General features: G+C 38.8%; 1 protein-coding gene across 3 annotated transcripts in view; it reads left to right on the top strand.

Annotated features, from left to right (window-relative positions):
* Window positions 1-4,560: 4,560 nt before the first annotated feature.
* Window positions 4,561-18,467, top strand: part of MAP3K2 (mitogen-activated protein kinase kinase kinase 2) — a 56,645-nt gene continuing 42,738 nt past the window's right edge. For 2 of the 3 annotated variants that reach the window (XM_042784069.1, XM_042784068.1), the window contains exon 1: window positions 4,970-5,348. The gene's annotated coding sequence lies outside the window, so the exon portion shown is untranslated. Of the gene's footprint in view, window positions 4,610-4,969; window positions 5,349-18,467 lie in introns of those variants that run through there. The other variant, XM_033003904.2, reaches the window with a different exon arrangement.

Raw genomic sequence — 18,467 nt, 5'->3', positions numbered from 1 at the left:
AGAACTCTAACAAACCTTTCCGCTTGCACTGAATACAGGGAGCTTTCATTTGACCTTCTTCAACTTCCAGCAAAGGAATGGATGTATTAAGGTCTAAACTAGTTCTTTAGAAGAGGCTCGTTCCTGTGTGTGCTTTTTTCCCTGGCAAAGCGTTGAAACAGCCAGCATTTGTGGAGCCATAATATGCTGCAGCTTAGTGCAGTAGTAGAATATACTCAAAATACTCTAGGGGTAAGTACAGTGTAGGAATACACAAAATACATCCTTGAAAAGAGAAGGGTTCAGTGTTCTCTGCTTTTTTGTTCAGCAATAATACTAATGTCCCCCATGTGTTGAGGCTTACGGTGCACAATATTAAAATTCTTACCACGTTATATTAGATATTAGGATAGTAACTCCTTTGTTGTAATGATTTTGCAATGATCACAGCCTCTCTTGTTTCTTTTTTTTTTTTTTGCGTTTTTTTTTTTCTTCTTGTATTGGGGAGGATATGAAATGTTTAGTTCTCAGATGTTTTATTTTGGTCTTTGCCAAATTCATTAATTTCAGTCCATTTTTACGCAGATTAAGATTATTTTAGAAGTTTTGCAGTGCCTTGCAGAAGCTCAATGTTGTGTCATCTGGCAGCATGAATGTTTCAGGTTTCTGCTGTTGGTGCTGCAGATAATATCAGCTGTAGCAAAGCTCTTCCTATGCAGTTTTAATAACAGCCCTTGATCAAAGGGCACTGAGAGGTTAAAAAAATGGGTGTGGTAACAAAAACATCCTTGACCTATATTAGATTTGGGTATCTGAAGTTCAGAGAACAGGGCTTCATTTTATTTTATTTTTTTATTTTACAAAGGAGGTGAATGCAACTGTGGGAAAAGGGCTAAGGAGCCTTGAGAGGAATCAACGAGATTTATTGACCAAACACTGAAACTTAAATGTTTGCTGCACTGTACAGTTGTAATAAGCAAAGAGAAGAATGTTAGAATGACAGTTACATTTACCATTCTGTTAGAAATCTCTTTTCAATTGCTTTTAATATTTACCTCTGGCTAAACCTGTACCAATTCTGCCTAGCCCTTATCAGATATTCATGTGACCGATAAATAGGTGCTTATCAACTCCGGCTTTGCTGCACTATCTGTTGTTATATCTGAATATGTGTCATAGAACTTTACATTAATGAAAGCAGTGTAGTTCTGTGAAGGGGAATCAACTGTACTTGCCTTGTGTTTTACAGATACTCTTTGTATTAAGCAGAATATTGATTATTCAGGGTATTTATTTAGTGTAAAATGAAGTTGGATTATTCATGGATTTTACTTAGCGTAAAATGAAATCTGTGTTGTAAAAATCTTCATTCTTCAAAGATTAACAGTCATCAGGTTTGCTAAAGGGAATATAGTCTGTGCAGTGTCATTCTGCAGTAAGGTCCGCTGTCTGCCTTAAGATGTAAATGAATAAATATGAGGCAACAGTTGCTTGTTACAAGATTTGATGGCTATGTTTAGTCTTCTGAATAATTACATAGTATATCCCATATAACCTTTAAGAAAGCATGCTGTTTACCAATATTTCATATACTTCTAGTCAGCATCTCCTATTTTACTCTTGCTGTCCCAAATAGCCGACTTGTGCTAAATGGCTGAGTAATGTAGACATTAGGGGAATAATCTTACTAGTAAAGTCAACAGTGCCTGTGTTCTGGATTACTGAATATGGCTGAGTCCTAAAAGTAAATGAGTTGCTTCATAAACTTCAGTGATGGTTTTAGAGCAGACGAACCTATCAGTACTGCTGCCCGGTCTCATTTACAGTGTGCTTTTTCTAGAGAAGCAACCCTACACCTCAGTGGCTACTGTGTTTTTCACATACTTTGGTCTGTTTCAAGTATTATAGATGAGTCGATAGCTGCCTGCTCTTTATTTATTTTGTTCCGGAGCTAAACTTAAATATCTTGGGCAGTGGGAATGCGTCCTGAAATGCAAAATACTAAGTATGATGGGAGATTCCAGTCTGGGTGAGAAATACAGTTGCTGGGGGTAAGATGAAGCCTCCTACAAATCTTCCAGCAGTGGTTTAGGACTGTCCTCCCCAAGATATTTGCTCTTCCTCTCTATTGGCATCAGCTTCACAGTGATGGTGCATTTGGAACTGCTGAGATGCAGGCATGTGTTTCTTCGTCATGAAAAGGCAAAGGAGCATAGCAGACAGATAGGACTGGCAAAGGCCTGAAATAATGCTGGTGTTTGCTCAACACGTGTGAGATGGATTTAAATTTATAAACAGAATGTTGGCTGTCCTGCTGTTGAGGAAAGACTCATGATCATGTTGTAACATCTTGGCATCACAAACTTCATGCTACTGCTGTTCCCAAAAGAAGCTGTTTTGACTTCCCTTATCTGTTCTGTCTCTAGCAGCTTGTTTCTTTGCCAGTTAACCCCTCTTGATTAAAAATATATGACATTAATCACTTATTTAACTAGATGCTTTTCTGGATATAGTTCAAAATGTGCTGACGTGGTGCCAGCTGTAGGAAGGAGTGGTGGGAAGGCAAAGAAACTGGGGGATGAAAAGGAGGATGATGGCATGGCCATGAAAAGTGGCTGCTTTGTTCCCATTTAGTGCTTAGAAGCTGTGGCTTTAGTGTTAACTTATACAGGCACTTGTTAGACTCAAGCAATACATCTAGAAGGTGAGAACGTCTTCCTGCAATGAGGTATTGATTCTGGAATCCAGGGAGAGCCACACTGCCAGACTTCAGTCAATTGCTTGAGTAGACTGTCCAAAGATGTGCTTAGCCTATAATTTCCACTCCCGCTCCTCCCAACTTCCACCGCGTGTATAGGACTTGTACTGAATGTGTAAATAACTAATATGCCCTATTGCAGCTTCTGTCATCTATTTTTATACTCTTGTTTTCCACATCAGCACTATTATCACTGTACCTACAAGCTTTTTTTTGCTCCAGTAGCATGACACATGATCTCAGAACCATGCCCCTGGGTTTGGGCTGAGCTCAGTGTGAGCCAGTGCCGTAAGTGCTGGTCCCTGGTGTTGATAGATACTTTTTATCTCAAAGTCAGTATTTAGCTGTTTATCCTGCTCCCGATACTGAAGATACTCTGCTGTAGGGATTATGGCACAGTAGTGCTGATGCCTGTTAGGATGTACATCACCTCTGCAAAGTGCTCCTGGGACGGCACAGTGAGAGCGCTCTTTGCTGTGCGGCCTTTGTGCAGAAATACAAAGGGCCACAGGGGCAGAGGAATGCGGGATGATTTCCCACAACCCTCGCTCGCTAGCTGCTTCTGTACTGAAGGAACTCTGACTTCGAATCCTACAGTTCACTATCCCTTCCTTCATCAGTGAAATCCATTTGCAAGATGCTAAAACTGACAAATGGCCATGAACTGGAACATTAAGGCAAGGGAAACACTGGATGTGTTTTCAAAGCTGTGTAAGCAGCTGTGGCTCATTGATCTTGCTTGATGGTGCAGGAGCATCACATAGTCAGCATTTTTCTTGGTTCTTTCCCTATCATTTAGCAGAAAAGGTCACCTTTTTAACTTTCTAGTTGAAGACACTTGGTTGTGACAAGCGTCTTGTGAACATGGCTGACAGTTTTGCCAATTGTGGAACAAAGTGTCTTTGCTTTGAGGGACGGCTATGTTTTCTTCATGTTGGATCTGGAGTTATTAATCAGTGTGATTCAGAGCCTTGTGCCTTTGTTGGATATGCTTCCTCAGTTGGTCTTTCTTTATTACAGTTCCCTCCATTTTATTTTATTTTATTTTTTTAAAGATTACAATTTTTGTTTTTATAATTTTCTACAGCCTATTTCAGTGGAAGATCTCAAAATACTCAGGTTGTGTGCCTTGATGTGCAATTTTTTAGTTTCACAGGTGTTTCCCACTAAAAGTTCACTTGCCTGGGTATGCAGCTCAGGGTCATGTCCCACTGAAGACTTATGTATTTGAAAGACCTTCCATGCGTAATTATATATATGCCTATAATAACGATGTAAGTCTTGGACCTAGTTCAAGTAGGTTTTCCCAGGTTTGTTTATGGTGGACAAAAAAAAAAACAAACCCCAACCCTTGTTTTGGGTAGATTTTGAGGGCTTGTCCAGGCTTTGCAACCCCCCTAATTGCCTTAAAGGTTGGCTACCTCTGGCCCCAGGGCCGGAAAGCGGCACATACGTGGCCGCTCGCTGGGCTGCAGAGCACAGGCCTCCACTGCCTCTGTCAGTGTCAGGGAGCCGGGCTTGCTGAACGCGCACAGGTCGGTCATGCATCTTGTACGCAACGGTTCCTCCCGGTTAGCTTATTTCTAAATCTGTACAAAACTAGTTACAGTGCCATAGTAATATCTACAGTCATCTGCTGCTTGGACTTCGAGGGTAGGGGTAGCAGCTGTGCTGCTGCGCGCTGGGGAGTAGTGCCTCCTCGCTGGTTCATTTAGGGTAGCGTCCTCCTTCCTCGCACGTATGGACTTCCCGGGGGAAGAAGGTGGCTCCCGCGGAGAACTGGCAGCCCGTGCTGGGAGAAACGGGCAATCCTGGCGGCGGCAGAGCGAGAGCTGGAGAGGTCCTGAGGCGCGGGCGCAGCCGCGGAGTCAGGTCAGTTTGTCCTGCCTCGGGGCTTCTCAGGGTTTTTTTTTCTTTTTTTCTTTTTTTTTTTTTTTTTTTTTTGTTGTTTGTTTGTTTGTTTTTTGGTTTTTTTTTTGTTTTGTTTTGTTTTTTTTTTGTTTGTTTGTTTTTTGTTTTTTTTTTTGTGCTTTTTTTTTTTTTATGGAAGCAGTGGAGAGGGTTGTACCGATAGCGCTGCGCCCCCGCAGCCCCGCCCTGAGGGCTCACACCCCCCCCGGCTCCTTTTGCGCGTGCGCGGAGGCGGGGCGTAGTTCGCGCACCGTGACGCCGGGCCGCGCTGACGTACGGCCCTCCCGCCGCCTCCGACGTCACGAGTTTCGGGAGGGGGAGGCGGAGCTTTCGGTTGGCAGCAGGAGCGGCGGCCGCCGGCGCCTGACGGGACCCCCCCCCACACTCCTCCCCACAGACACAGACACCCCACGCCGCGGCGCCGGCGCTCCGGGGGCCCCTTCCCCGCTCACACCCCCCCCCCCCCCCCGCCTCACGGCCCTGCCGCCGCGCCGGTCCCGGTGCCTCCTGTCACCCTCCTCGCTGTGCCGCAGCGCGGGCAGGCCCCGGGCCCCTTCCCCCCCTCCCCCGGGGGGGGGTGGGCTCCTCTCTGGAAACCTGGCCGCTCCCTCCGCGCCGCCTGTCCAGCTGGGCCTGCGCCCACCGCCGCCGGGCAGCGCGGGGGGTCCCTCGCCGCCGCCCGGCCTCCGCTGTGACACAGGTCGGTGCGGGCGGGGGGCGGCCCAGATTCGTGTGTGTGTTTTGGGGGGGGGGGGGGGCGCGGTTTGTCAGGGCGCCTCGGAGGGGCCGCCGGTGCGGGGGGCGCTTGGGGCAACGCCGGCATCCAGGAGGTGCCCGGGCGGGGCGGGGGGAAGGGGAAGGGGGGGCAGCAGGAACCGCACTGCTGGGAGCCGCCGGGGGCACCGTCCCTGTGCAGATGGCGGTGCAGATATCTGAGGTGCTGGGAGGAGAGGGGGACACACACGCTGCGTGTTAGTTATTTACGTTACAGCTGCAGAACATTAAGGGTTTTATGAGCTCTACAAACATTTATATGTCACCGTAAACCTCCCTGTGATTGCATACGGATGCTGTAGTCTGTTGTCTTTAAATTGCTCTGCAGTGATAGCAGTGCCATGAATTGGGTATGTAGGTCAGATTCTGAGAGGTATTTTCGTCGGGGAAAAAAGTGAGTGCTAGATTTTTTTTTTTTTTTTTTCCTTATTGCTTTTGAGGTGCATTGCAGCACCCACGAGGTTGGTTTGTGATTTTGTTTGTTTGTTTGTTTTGTTGGGTTTTTGTCTGGTTTCCTTTCTTGATTTGTAAATCTGGTTTTAGTTTTTGTCTGTGGAATTACTGAAGATCAAAGCATTAAATAAACAGCACTTCTCAGCTGTATTGTATCATGGAGTGTCCTCTAAGAGGGTGGTAAAAGATAATAGAAGCCTCTCTGGAAATAAGGGGGATTTCTAGTGTGTGCAGAAAACGTTTCTTAGCTATAAAATTTCTTTCCTTTTAAACAATGCAGCACGTTGCAGAGTGTAAGAGGCCTTCAGAAATGTGTTGCTATGTATATGGCAAAGATGTAGTATTTGCAGAATGAATGTCTATATGCTTGTCTCGCACAACATCTTGGATTCTCTCGTGGCATAGCGCTTATTAGCAGAATACCCTAGAAGGTGTCTTTTCCTATGGAATTCCCTTATTGATAGTTCTGAGGGAATGGGCAGCGATGAGTTAGTACGTATGCTACAGTGAAAAACCTTAGAAGAATTTTCTTAGTTGGTTGTGTTTTTTTGTTTTTTTTTTTTTCCTACCCTATGGCTAAAACCTTTGCTGTCATTTGAAAATAACAGAAATACTGTATGAGGGCATTTTACTTACATGTATGCCTTTGCTAACAGTGGCTTTTTATATAACTGCTTTTCTCAGAAATATATTAAAAAATGAGAACTTGCTGTAATTCCCATTTGCTTTACACGTTGTTTTCCATCATGATTGCCACTGAAATGTATTGAACCTGAATATTGATTCATATAATGAGGCTGCATATAATTAGTCAGATTTTTTTTTTTTCCCAAGGTTTTATTGTATTTTGATAAAGCAGAATAGCAAGGTAATGTTTGTTAAATTGACTCATTGCTGGAGAAAAATCTGTGTACACTTTGTCTTGATGAACACTGTGTCAGTGGTTTACCTGACACTAATGGAAGACTATGGTGAAGAAAACAGATGTTTCTGAATTGCTTGTCATGGCTTGCTGAGATTTCTAAACAGTCAGAGGAAACTTTTTTCAAGATATCTCTGGTGCTTGGTAATCTTGAGAGCTTTTATAGAATATGTGAGTAAGCAGATATCTGCGACAGGTAGAATTTATTAATGTAGCATAATGAGCATTATTTTGGTTTTTGATATGGTAGGGAAGCTTTTTCCTTTATGTCGATAAAACCAGATAATTTATCTTAAAAATAAGTAACCTTTCAAATTTGATCCCATCAGTGGTTCTTTGCTGTGGTTCTTAAGAAAGCTAGTCAGTACTCAGACATGTGGAATTTAAAGCTGATTGAGGCTATATGCTGAACACTTACTGTTTTATTATAAAGTTTTCTTCTAGAGAAAGCAAGGAAGTTGGTCATGCTGTAAATTTAATTCACATTTATAGTTTTTACTTTACATTTTTTTTTTCTTATGATTTCCTGAAATATGGTGTTAATATTTAGGTACAAATCAGAATTACTGTTTTTTGAAACCTTGCCATTAATAATAAGTATTTATGGAGAACTTCTTGAAAAATCTTTGCCTATTAGCAATTTTAAATTTATTTTTTTGTCTTTCGTCTATATGATCTTTACTGCAGGCTGACTATTTACGCCAGCAAACTTAAGAGTAATGAATAACATGGTAATTTTTTTTGTGACAGATTGCTCAGTGGCTCTGTAACTGACCATTCTCTGAACTGAAAATAATGTTTTCTCATACAGATGCAACCTGAGAATGGTAATAGAGTGATTTCCATCATTGATTCCCCCTCTCCCAAACAGTCAAAGGTGTTCTGATCTATCTAGAGGTACACATTTGTTTTGGAGTAATGAATGTACTTTCTAATAATTTCTTTTTAGATCTTTGCTGTTAACATTATCCTTTGTTCAGACTGCTATTTGGAGAAAGAGAAATGAATAACAAAAATGTGACTGATCAGCGTAATTAAGTACATCTTGTTACGTTTGCAGAGCTTCTTTTCTTACATATGACAAACTAATGTAAATATGCATATTGACTAGGGACTCTACCTAAGTTTATCTAATTAGCAAGCAGCTGTTTGCTGTCCTGAAAATTTAGTTTCTAAATTTAGGCTTTTAAAATTCTGAAGTGGAACTGACACAGTATTACATTTATAAAAATAAAAGCCAGTGAATTCTCTATTAAGCACACTAATTTTTCTGTGGGAGAGAAGAAAAATCTTTTATTGTAAAGAAGAAATACTGAATTTGTTATTTTAATATTTGGTATTTTGTAATGCTAAGGAATAGGTCAAAATAGATCATGCATGCTATAATTGCACATCTTGCAAAATAACATTGTAAACGTATAATTGGCCAGTGGGAACGTGTTCAGAGTGCCGTGTGTTAGTTGTGATTCTCATTTCTGGATCTTAGCATGAGATCTTAATTTAGTAATACAGTAATATGAGAAATGCAGCTTATGGCTCTAACCTGATTTTTTAGACTAAACATGCTTGTTTACAGGTTGTTTTGAGATGTTTTTAATCTATTCACCTTAGGTGTTTTTTTTCTGAGAAGCTGCAGAAGGTTTGGTGACAATAAGTGAAGGAAAGAGGGAGTTTTGTGTTAGGATATTACACTGATTTCCATCTGTGGGAACCACTGCTCTAGAGACACTTGACCCACAAATACACATGTGGTATAGTTTAGAGCCCAGCTTAATGAGGTCATTTGAAGTTGGACTTGCTTAAGCAAGGCCAAATCAGAGGTATCTGCAGTGTGCTTTAAAAACAGAGAATAAGTACACTAACAGTCTGACAACAGCAATATAATAAAATTCAAATGTTTCAGGTGTTTGTTGCAAAGACTGTACTTCTGAGACTCACGTATGATAACACTGTTGAACAGTTCTCATTTGGATAAATGAGGAAATGATAGATGTGTATGTAAGGGAAGGGATTTCCTGAGGTCAGTCCCTGCTCTGAGGCAGAAGCAAATACACTGAAATCATGTCTGAGAGATACTTGTCTGATCTTTTCTTAATTTCAAAAGAGAGGAATACTAAACTGAAACACTGGTCTATTTATAGCTAGTACATAGCAATCATTATAGGTAGGAGACTTTTCTTAATATTTAACTTAAGTCTCCGTCTTGGTGCTAGTTAAGCCAGTTAGTTCTTGTCCAACTGTTATTACTCATGCAGGATAATGGTTTCTGTACTCTGCACCAACTGTTTGCATATGTCAAGACTGTTCCTCTGTCTCCTTCTATTTCAGACTTCTTTCTACTAAACTGTACAAACAGGCCTTTTTCTTCACAGGTTGTGTTTTCTCAGGATTTTTGTTGTTGTTAACTCTCACTGAACTCTGTGTGATTTGTCTGTATCTTTTTCAAAGTTCCCCAGACACAGTCTTACAGCAACAGAGTAATTAACTTACTCTGTAAGTTGCAGCAGAAGTAACATGACAGCCTTATTAAAATGTCATTCTAGGGTGTGTGTGCACACCTATGGTTGCTTTTTGTTTTGTTTGTTTGTTGTTTGGTGTTTTGTTTTGTGTGGTTTGTTTGGTTTTTTTTTTTGTTTTTTTTTTTTTTCCTGGTGAGTGTGTGTGTTGTTTTTTTTATTTTTTTTCCCCAACAACATCAGGTTCTTGGCTCCTGCATTTGTTAACACAGGAGCTTGTATCAGTGTTTGTTAAATCTGGTATCTGTCAGGTATCTCTTTCTCCATGTATGTGAATTTGAGTTATCTTTGTGAAGAACAGAACCTTAAAATGTATTGACTTTGGTCTTTATTTAGGTTAGTTTTCTTATTTTAAGCATTTCTAGACTCAACAGGATCACTGTTCAGTAAATTATTCTACAGGAAAGTATACGGTTTCTGCTCTTCCTCATCTATTCCCCAGCACATCCAGTCCCTGTGGCTTTTGAACGTAAGCCTGCTCTACAAGAGGAAACTTGATTGAGAACAAGTTCTGCTAGGGTTAGATGCAGCTTCTATTGGCAAAAATGTGTCTTTACCAGTCTATTTTATACATGTGCTGTCTTTGAAGTAAGTCATATCTCTAAGATAACTTCTGTCAGTGTAACTGTATCTGACCAAGCCTGTTGCCATTTTGAGATATCATACAGTCCAATGACATAGTAGAAGAAATTTTTATTCTATAGGTGTGCTTTATTGGAAGAATTGAAGAGCCAGCTACAAAACAGGTGTGTTCAGTGTGTTCCCTGGCTTTACTCCATTTTATCTGACTTATGTAAATTATTTTATCCATAATTTTTGAGGCTAGATCACAGATGGGACAAATTGTGTGATTCTTACAGCAGTGCTGCCTTCACAAAAAATGAAACCAACATCAGTAACGATTATTAGAGAAGGTCTTTAGTTTCTTACAGGAAGAACTATTGAAGTAGTCAGCGTTGATTACCTCTTACATATCCTCAAAATTAATTTAAAATAATTTAGACAAGAGAGTTCTGTAACTGCCAACAGCTTGAATGCCATGTTACCAAAACAGTAGCAATGGGAACTATAGTCTCACCTTTGAACAAATATTTGAAAACTGGAAAACATCTGGATCAAGCTGTTTTTTGAATTAAAAAAAAAAAAGGGGGGGGGGACACACACTAAAATACTGACAGAAGCAGTAATTAAACTTCTAAATAAAACCTAAAGAAAATCAGGTGTTCTATTGAAGAACATGCGAATTGTCACTCTAAATAACCCTGTACACTGATTGGTAAAGTTCAACCTGTATTTAACTGTTGTTTTGTAACACTGACTATGTGTATTTTTAGCTATGCCACAATTATTCTAACTTCAGCATAAGATGATGATTATTATCAGCATAAGATGATTATTATTATTATTATTATTGTTATTTATTATTATTATTATTATTATTATATAAAAATCAATTGGAATGGCAAACCCCCAAATCTTCAAGCACTGTTTTGTTTGTTTTTTGTTGTTTTGTTTTGTTGTTTTTTTTTTTTCCCCATAACAGCTTGATGATAACTGAATGGGAATAAAGTAGTAGTTATAAAAGCATTTCTTGCACTTCTACTACCAGTAAGTGCAATAAGTGCAGGCAGGGATGAGGTAGATAGTGCAGTGAATGACTTTCTGTGCTGCTGCAGAAAGTTCCTTTAGAGAAGATCTATTAAAGCACTGTGTCTGTGATATTGGCACTATCATGAATACCAAATGAGACTTTCAAATGAAAATTTATATGTTATTGGTGAAGTGGCTGAGAGGTTTTAGGTAAAATCTTAATCCATAATGAAATCTAGTAAAAGATAATCCAGTATTCTTCTTCCAACGGTGAGCATGAATAAATGCTTACAGAAGACTGAGAACAGGGCAACCATGTAAAATACTTAGCTTGAGTATTCTTTCAATCCCTAACTATTTTCAGTAAAGGTTTACTCTAAATCTGATGTGCTTTTTGTGTAGCTAGTAACCATTGGATTTTTATCCTCAAACTTGGCCAGTCCTTTTTATGCATGCAGCTATATGTCTGGCATCCAAATATCCTTCGGTAAGAAATTCTAAAGCTATGCTATTTATTGTGTTAAAATCTACCTTTGGTGCCACATTTCTTTTGGAAGAGAGCAAACAATTCATCTGTGTCCCATATAGCAATCCATCTCTCTGTTATTTATGTGATTTTGTAGTCCCTTACTGTTTTCACCCTTCACTTGCCTATTTGTTTTCCTTTGTAGAACTCATTCTATACCTTCGATCATACCTTTTGCTCTTCTCTGAAACTACATCCTTTTCTACAGCTGAAGGCCTCAGGACTTCTAGTGATATTCAAGATGAGCAGACAGTGGTCTGGTTTTGACTGATTTTTTTCATAGTAATTCCTAATATCTCTTCTTGGAACACCCATATCTACTTTTCCCTGCTCTATCATAATTATCCATATGTCCATTATTTCTAGTTTATTTGTTATAGGTCACACTTAACTGTTTGTAGTTCCCTGGAATCCCTGTGCTACACATGCCATTTTTAAAAGGTCTTTTAAAAAGGTCTAGGTTTTTGCGTGGCCAAGAGGGGTGGTTCCAGCATGAGCTCTTGCTCCTTTCTTTGTGTTGGTATTGGTGCTGTAGAAGTGTGAGAACAGTTAGATATGCTGATGGTTAATTAAAATGTAAAATAAATCTTTGCAGCAGGATCATCTGTTTGCTCTGGATCTCCTGCTTGTCACTGAGGGTCAGCTGGAAAGCAGCAGTTACCGTAGGCAAGCAGGACTACTCCCTTGACAGAAATGCAACTTTGGCAGTGAAACTGTAGTCTTAAAGATGATGATTAGATGTGGGCATGTACATAGTAATCCTTCCTCTGGAACTTCTGAGTTTGTAGCTAGTTTACTTTATTAGCTGTATTTATGAGGGTTCTTACATTTTTATCACTTGAGGGAAAGGTATAATTATGTAGCCTCGTAGGTATCACTGCAATGATTTGGGACTAGCTGCTGAAGGGGTGTGTGCTATGGGAGATGCAAGAAGGAAACCTTATGAGGATACATTGTCTTCGTGTCTTTGCATTTGGTTCATGAGTGTTTTGACAAAGCTAGGTTTTTATTGTTACATTTTGGTTTCAATGTTGCTATGAAGGATTGTGTTGAATAACGTTTTTTTTTCCTGGTTCACAGGAAGCTGAAGATTGTTACCAGTGCACAAAGTGAAAAAGGGTTTGTGTACTTGATAGTTTAGCAATATCTGAATGTGTTGGCCTATGTGAATCATCCAATTTAAAAACAGTGCCTACTGAGTATGGATAAAAGCTTACAAGTTTGTCCATTTAGACCTGCTGGCTACAAAAACAATGCACAATTGTATTATGCCTGTGATAAAAAAAAAAAAAAAAAAAATGGAGTTTTGCGTAGTATGTGTTACCTATGCATGCATGCAAAGTTTTCTCAGTTTCTATCATTAAGCACATGCTTGTCCATCTTTAGTGGTATTATGGAGTCCTCTGTACAGTTCCAAGTGTGAGAGATCAGAATCTACCCATGCCTGTGGCTCCCTGGTTAAATTTATTGCTCTTTGTTGTTGTTGTTGAATATTTTAATCTTGAGTTGGAGATTGATTCTGGAGGGTTTTTTCTATGCTGTGTGGAAATCTGTATGGCTCATGAATGTCTTATCCTACTTAAATATTCCATGTTAGTGTATTGTGAGATGCTTTTGTATTTTATGTTCTTATCATTGAGTTTAGAAATAATGGAAGAAATGTCTGCCTGAATGTACAGAGTTAATGTGAGTTGTGATGAGGAGAGAACTCATGGGGTATTGAGCTAGGAATGTTGGAGTCTAAGCCAGGAAAGGCATTTTGGGCAGAAGCTCCAGGTGGTGGTGTGTTAATGGGTTGGGAAAACTTGATGGTAAGGTAGTGAAAGATGATGTGAAAAACTGTAGTTATATTACCATACTCTGGATTTCCTTGTTGTATTGCTGGTACATGTAGATTGCAGGAACAACTGTGCTTTGAGGAATTAGTAAGTATGTGATGAAGGCTGTTCACTGAGGAGGATTTCTCCTTGATTTGTTGCAAAATTTGGAAGATGTATAGCAAATGAGACTGAGATGTCTTCACAGTGAAGACGCAAAAATGTTCCTAAAGAATTAGATTCTGACCTTGCTGGTGTCACAGCAAGATGCCAGTCAGATCATATTGATCAGAAAGGTTCACACGTATTTTTGTGTTCAAGTCTTTTTTGGTACTTGATTTGAAATGATAGCTGTGTGATTTGCAGCCATGATTAAAACTCACAACTGCTGCAACTGTGAAATCAGTGAGTTTTGCTCTGAATGGAAGATGCTGTCAAATGTGATGGTTATATTGAAGTAAAACAAAGTTTCTTGGTTTTAACACGTGAAGACAGAAATTAAAACTAGCCATAGAAATGGAGAGTGGGTATATTTCTGTCTTATTTCCCCAAATAGTTGTCTTTCAACCCACCATGGTCAAAGAACTGGAAGATGAACTGAAAAGGATAGAACTAGTTACTGGAGTTTAAGAATGTGCTTTCTGCTGCATATTCTCAAAAGCAGAATCTGTCTGATGATTTGTATCTAATTGCTCTCATACATTAATTGAAACACTCCACTTGTTTGCAATACTCAGTTTCTGCTGGAAGTCTGCTTTTTTTTCTCATGTACTTTGTTTTTGCTTAAAGTTCATAGGTTATAAGTGGTTTGTGATAGGTTTACTTTTCTAGTGAATGGTTCCTCTTAAAATTCATTTATTTGTCACTGGTTGTAGCACAGTCTTTCATTCTTAGAGTTGTGAAGGTTGCAGGAATTGCCAGTACTGGTAGTGCTGGGAAGATTAAGTTTGCTTACTGTGTACAGTTTGTTCTTTGGTTTAACTGGTGATCTTGAATTCTGTCATAGGGAAGAGAGATATTCTTTAGGGTATATGCTGTGAACTGTCTGTGATACAAAATAATAAATACATAAATGTTTTCCCTTTTGTAGGATCTTGGATAGGGGACACGCAGTTACATTTGTACCGGGGAATGGTTTTCCTTGTAACACCTTTAGCTCTTCTTCACAAATATTTTGACTTGCTAGTCATAAGTTTGGAGTAAAACTAACATTGATGTGGCAAAAGGACTCCAAATGACAGCAGCAGGTGCTGAGCCAAGAGCACCACTGAGAGTTTTGAAGAAGCAGAAGCACCTGAATCTGATTATGACACTTGCTGTAGTGCCTGTTTCGTTGGATTGTATGGATTAACACTTTATACACCTGTTCTCTTTGAGAAGCCTTCTGTGGGGCTACTCAGTTCACATATGACAGTAAATTAGGAAAACATTGCAAACATCACAGAAGCATTTTACTTTGTGGGCACTATAATACTATCTTCATGCACTGAGTAAGCCTTAAGTTTTTGACATGAATAGCATCAATCAGTTTGCGTAGCATATTGCTTAGTTAATGGTAAGGAATTTGTTCCTCTTAGTGTTGTGATGCTCTGAGACTTTCCACCACAGTGGGGGTAATTTCCAAGACGCCAGAGTGATTTGGAGGCAGTGATGCAGTTATTTGTAGCCCAAAGAACTGTCTCTTACTTTTTAATATAATTTTGTGAGAAAATCTGGTCTCTGATAAGAGTAGAGGGGTATGAGCAGTCTAGCCAGTATGTTCTGTTTCAAAATTGACAACACTAAAACATTTTGCAAGGTGTCACTGTGGCATCTCTCAGCAAGTTTCAACTGTTGTGACCCTTCCTCAGCTTAAATTGCATAAGTTTATGGTGTTTCTTTTTTAGTTTGGTGTTTTTTGTTTTTTTTTTTTTTTTTTTTTTTGTTTTGTTTCTGTTTTGTTTTTTCATAATTGTTTTCTTTTCTTGGAATCATGAACAGGTCTTAAGAAAGCATCATGACTGTCAAAACAGATTTGCTTGAGGTATCAGCAAAGTCATTCTTCAGTTAGGTCAAGAAATGAGCTGTCAGAGTGCTTTGGCTGTTGCTGAGGCAATAGCAGATACAGGAAATGGAGAAGTTCTGTAAAACCCGAATTAGGTGAAGAAAGAGATCTTGTTGAGGAAAGTAGATGCTTTTCTGTTCGAGGCCAATTACAGTCTTATCTCTTCTGTGTACTTGAAGTGGAGTGGGCCTATGAAGGGTTAGCCAATAGAGGCTCTTGATACCATTTGGAAAGAAGAGGTTCATTCAAAGCAGGGAACTTGCATTTAAGTGCCTTAAAACTCTCTAAATATGCTTATCTCTCCCTATCAACTGTAAAGGAAGTGTAGGGAGATTAGCTTTCCTAGACTACAGTTACTCTTTGTGAATATTGCTGTAAGTGTTAAGATATTTATCTCAAAAGCATAATTTTGCTATAAATTCATCTTGAACTAAATTATCTGCTACTTTGCATTTTTATGAGAACAATCCTTAAAAACTGTGCCTCTTGCATTCTCAAACCTTCTAGCACGTTTTAACTTCTTTAAGTCAAGATTGTTGTTCATCAAGCTGATAAATGTTATATGAGTGTGTCATATTACAGTTTATAGAACAGCAGGAACTAAAGATTTAATCTGAGTAGGATGAAGTTCTACTTTTGTCACTGGGCATGTTGGATCCTTTAGTTCATTCTGAAGTCTGTTTCTCAAAGTACTTTGAGAGATCAGCTGCATTTATGGTGCTAGAACTGACAGCAATACTTTTTGAGGTTTTATCCTTCCTGTAACTGGGAGGGCACTGTCCATAATTAGAAGGTTTATTTTATGCAAGTCTGGTTGGGTGTTTGGTTTTGGTTTTTTTTTTTTGTTGTTTATTTGGGGGAGTGTGTTGTTGGTGTTTGTAGTTGTTTGGTTTTGTTTTGTATTTACTGAGCACTGGAAGGAGTACAGCTAGTAACCATTCTTTTCAGAAAATATTCAAATACCATACTACATGTAGCTGTACAGGTGAGGTAAGTCTGTGTGCTCTTGTGTGCTAAATTCACTTTCTTTGCTTGCCAGGAAGATTTAAAAAGTCTTCAGTTTAAGAAATTTCAAGTCTGCACATTGCAGAGGAACCTGGCACGTCTGTAACAGCAATAAAGGCACCGATGCTTCAGCCATCCCACACTTGCTGTCTGCAGTCTTTCTGAGATTCTGCACTGAACAGTGTATCTGTAGGTTGTGTACAGAAGCAAGATGGCTTCTGCATATACTGCATTTTTATGTACACAGGATTGCATTATCCCTCTTTAATTCTGTATTGCATCTGTTAGATAGTTATACATTGTGATTTAGTAATTCTTCTAGATTGTCTCTTGCCAAGGCTGTCCAGTGTTGAAGCTGCCACTTTTTTTCTGATTTCCTAAATGATTGTCTTTATGTCAAAATGCATTCAATACAAAAACATTATTGAATAAACATAACAAAATACAATATTTAGACTTACAGAAAATATAACTTCTAATTACAGGTGGTGCCCTCCCGGTTGCAGGGAGAACAAAAGTTCAAAAATGAGTCCTGTCAGTCTCAGTACCATAAATGCAGCTCAGATCTTAAAAAAACAATTAATAAACACAATACAGATTAATATCAAATGGGGGTGTGTGTGGATGGATCACAATAATTTATTATATGTATTTAAAATCTTTAACTGTGTTTAAATACATTTTGCTGAACTGTGACTGTTTTTAAACATGATTCAGGTTGTTTACTTAAGCCATAACTTGTATATCTCATTGTGCCTACCTGATCATTGCTGGTCTGTAGGGGCTTGTGCTAGGAATCATGCCCATTGATGTTTTCTGCTAAACAGGCATATGGATCTGAAAATATTTTATTTTAATCCATTGACTTGAGTTTTCTGTTAGTTAAATGAGACTTTAAAGCAAAAATTAAAATGTCATGTGATATTTAGTCAAATATGTTGGAAAAACCTAAGTAAGGTAATTGCTGTAGTTAGTTCTGTTAACTAATCTATAGTCATTTCAAGAAGCCATATTTTGTTTGGCAATAATAATCCTTGAAATCAAGGCATTTACTGTGTTTTTGCTTTTAATTCCACGGTAGAAACCAAGGTAATTGTTACATTATTTTACTCACAGGTGATTTGGAATAAATAAATGGCAGGTCTCTGACCCTTTCCTTTATCTTTCTTAGTTATTTATACAATATTTACAATCCACTAGAATCTTCTTGTTTTCCAGGTATTTCCAAATAATTGCAAGAATGATCCAGAAAACTGAACCACTAATTTTGTGAAGAGTTGCAGTTAGACTGTTTTAAATCCCTGTATCTTTAATTTAAAATGTTTGATCTGAAGTATATTACAAATGGTGCATTGTATCTCTTTGTTGTTGTGGTTGGTGAAATTTCTATTCCAGTAATGCTGTGCTGTGGTTTGGATACATCCTCTTGATTTTTTTCAAAATCAGTACAAAAAATGAATACTACTGGCTATTTCTTCCTGTTTTTTTATTGGCACTTGCTATTTCACCATCTAAATTCAGTAAAACACGTGTATCTGTTTTGGTTTTGTTTTTGTTTTTTTTTTTCCTTTAATATGTTTTTATTTAAAAAAATAAATAAAAGAAAAAGCCTGTTAAGTTTGAATGAGTTGTGTGCTATTGTTTTATGAAGCCCATTATGCTGATAGAGGTAGCTGGCTCATGATGCGATGTGTTTAAGGTTGCTTGATTTCTGTGTAGTAGGTTAAAATAGCTTGGCGTTCTGAATAAACTGGTTTAATTACAAGGAAGTGAGAAATTTAGGGCAAAGTTTAGAAGTCTAGTGCCTAAGTTACATACAATCAGAACAAGACTTAAACTATTTTGAAAAATAAACCCAACTACTTTTGCAGGAAATAAGCCAGAAATGCTCTTTCTGAAAAGTAGTATTTGATGCGTTTATGTTCCTTACTCTGTCAAACAGCCATTCTAGTGGTAGAAGCATTTGGTTCAACTGTTCAGGATAGAATTGTTGAATGATGATAACTATGGAAAAGCAAGTAGTAAGGGGAAAATAGAGCAAAATACAGTTTCTGTCTGATGCTGTCTGAGTCCCCTGGTTGTGAGGTGCAGCTCTAGATTGTGTCTCTTCCTTGCTCTGGGCCATCAGCTGGCAGAGCTTGTTTGGTTCTGCTGTTTTGCCAGTCTTTCCTA

The sequence above is a fragment of the Tyto alba genome, unplaced genomic scaffold (genome assembly GCF_018691265.1).
Source record: "Tyto alba isolate M040663 unplaced genomic scaffold, T.alba_DEE_v4.0 Super-Scaffold_7, whole genome shotgun sequence".
Taxonomy (NCBI): domain Eukaryota; kingdom Metazoa; phylum Chordata; class Aves; order Strigiformes; family Tytonidae; genus Tyto; species Tyto alba.
Note: the sequence above shows the minus strand (reverse complement) of the source record. Positions and strands in the feature narration are given on the sequence as shown.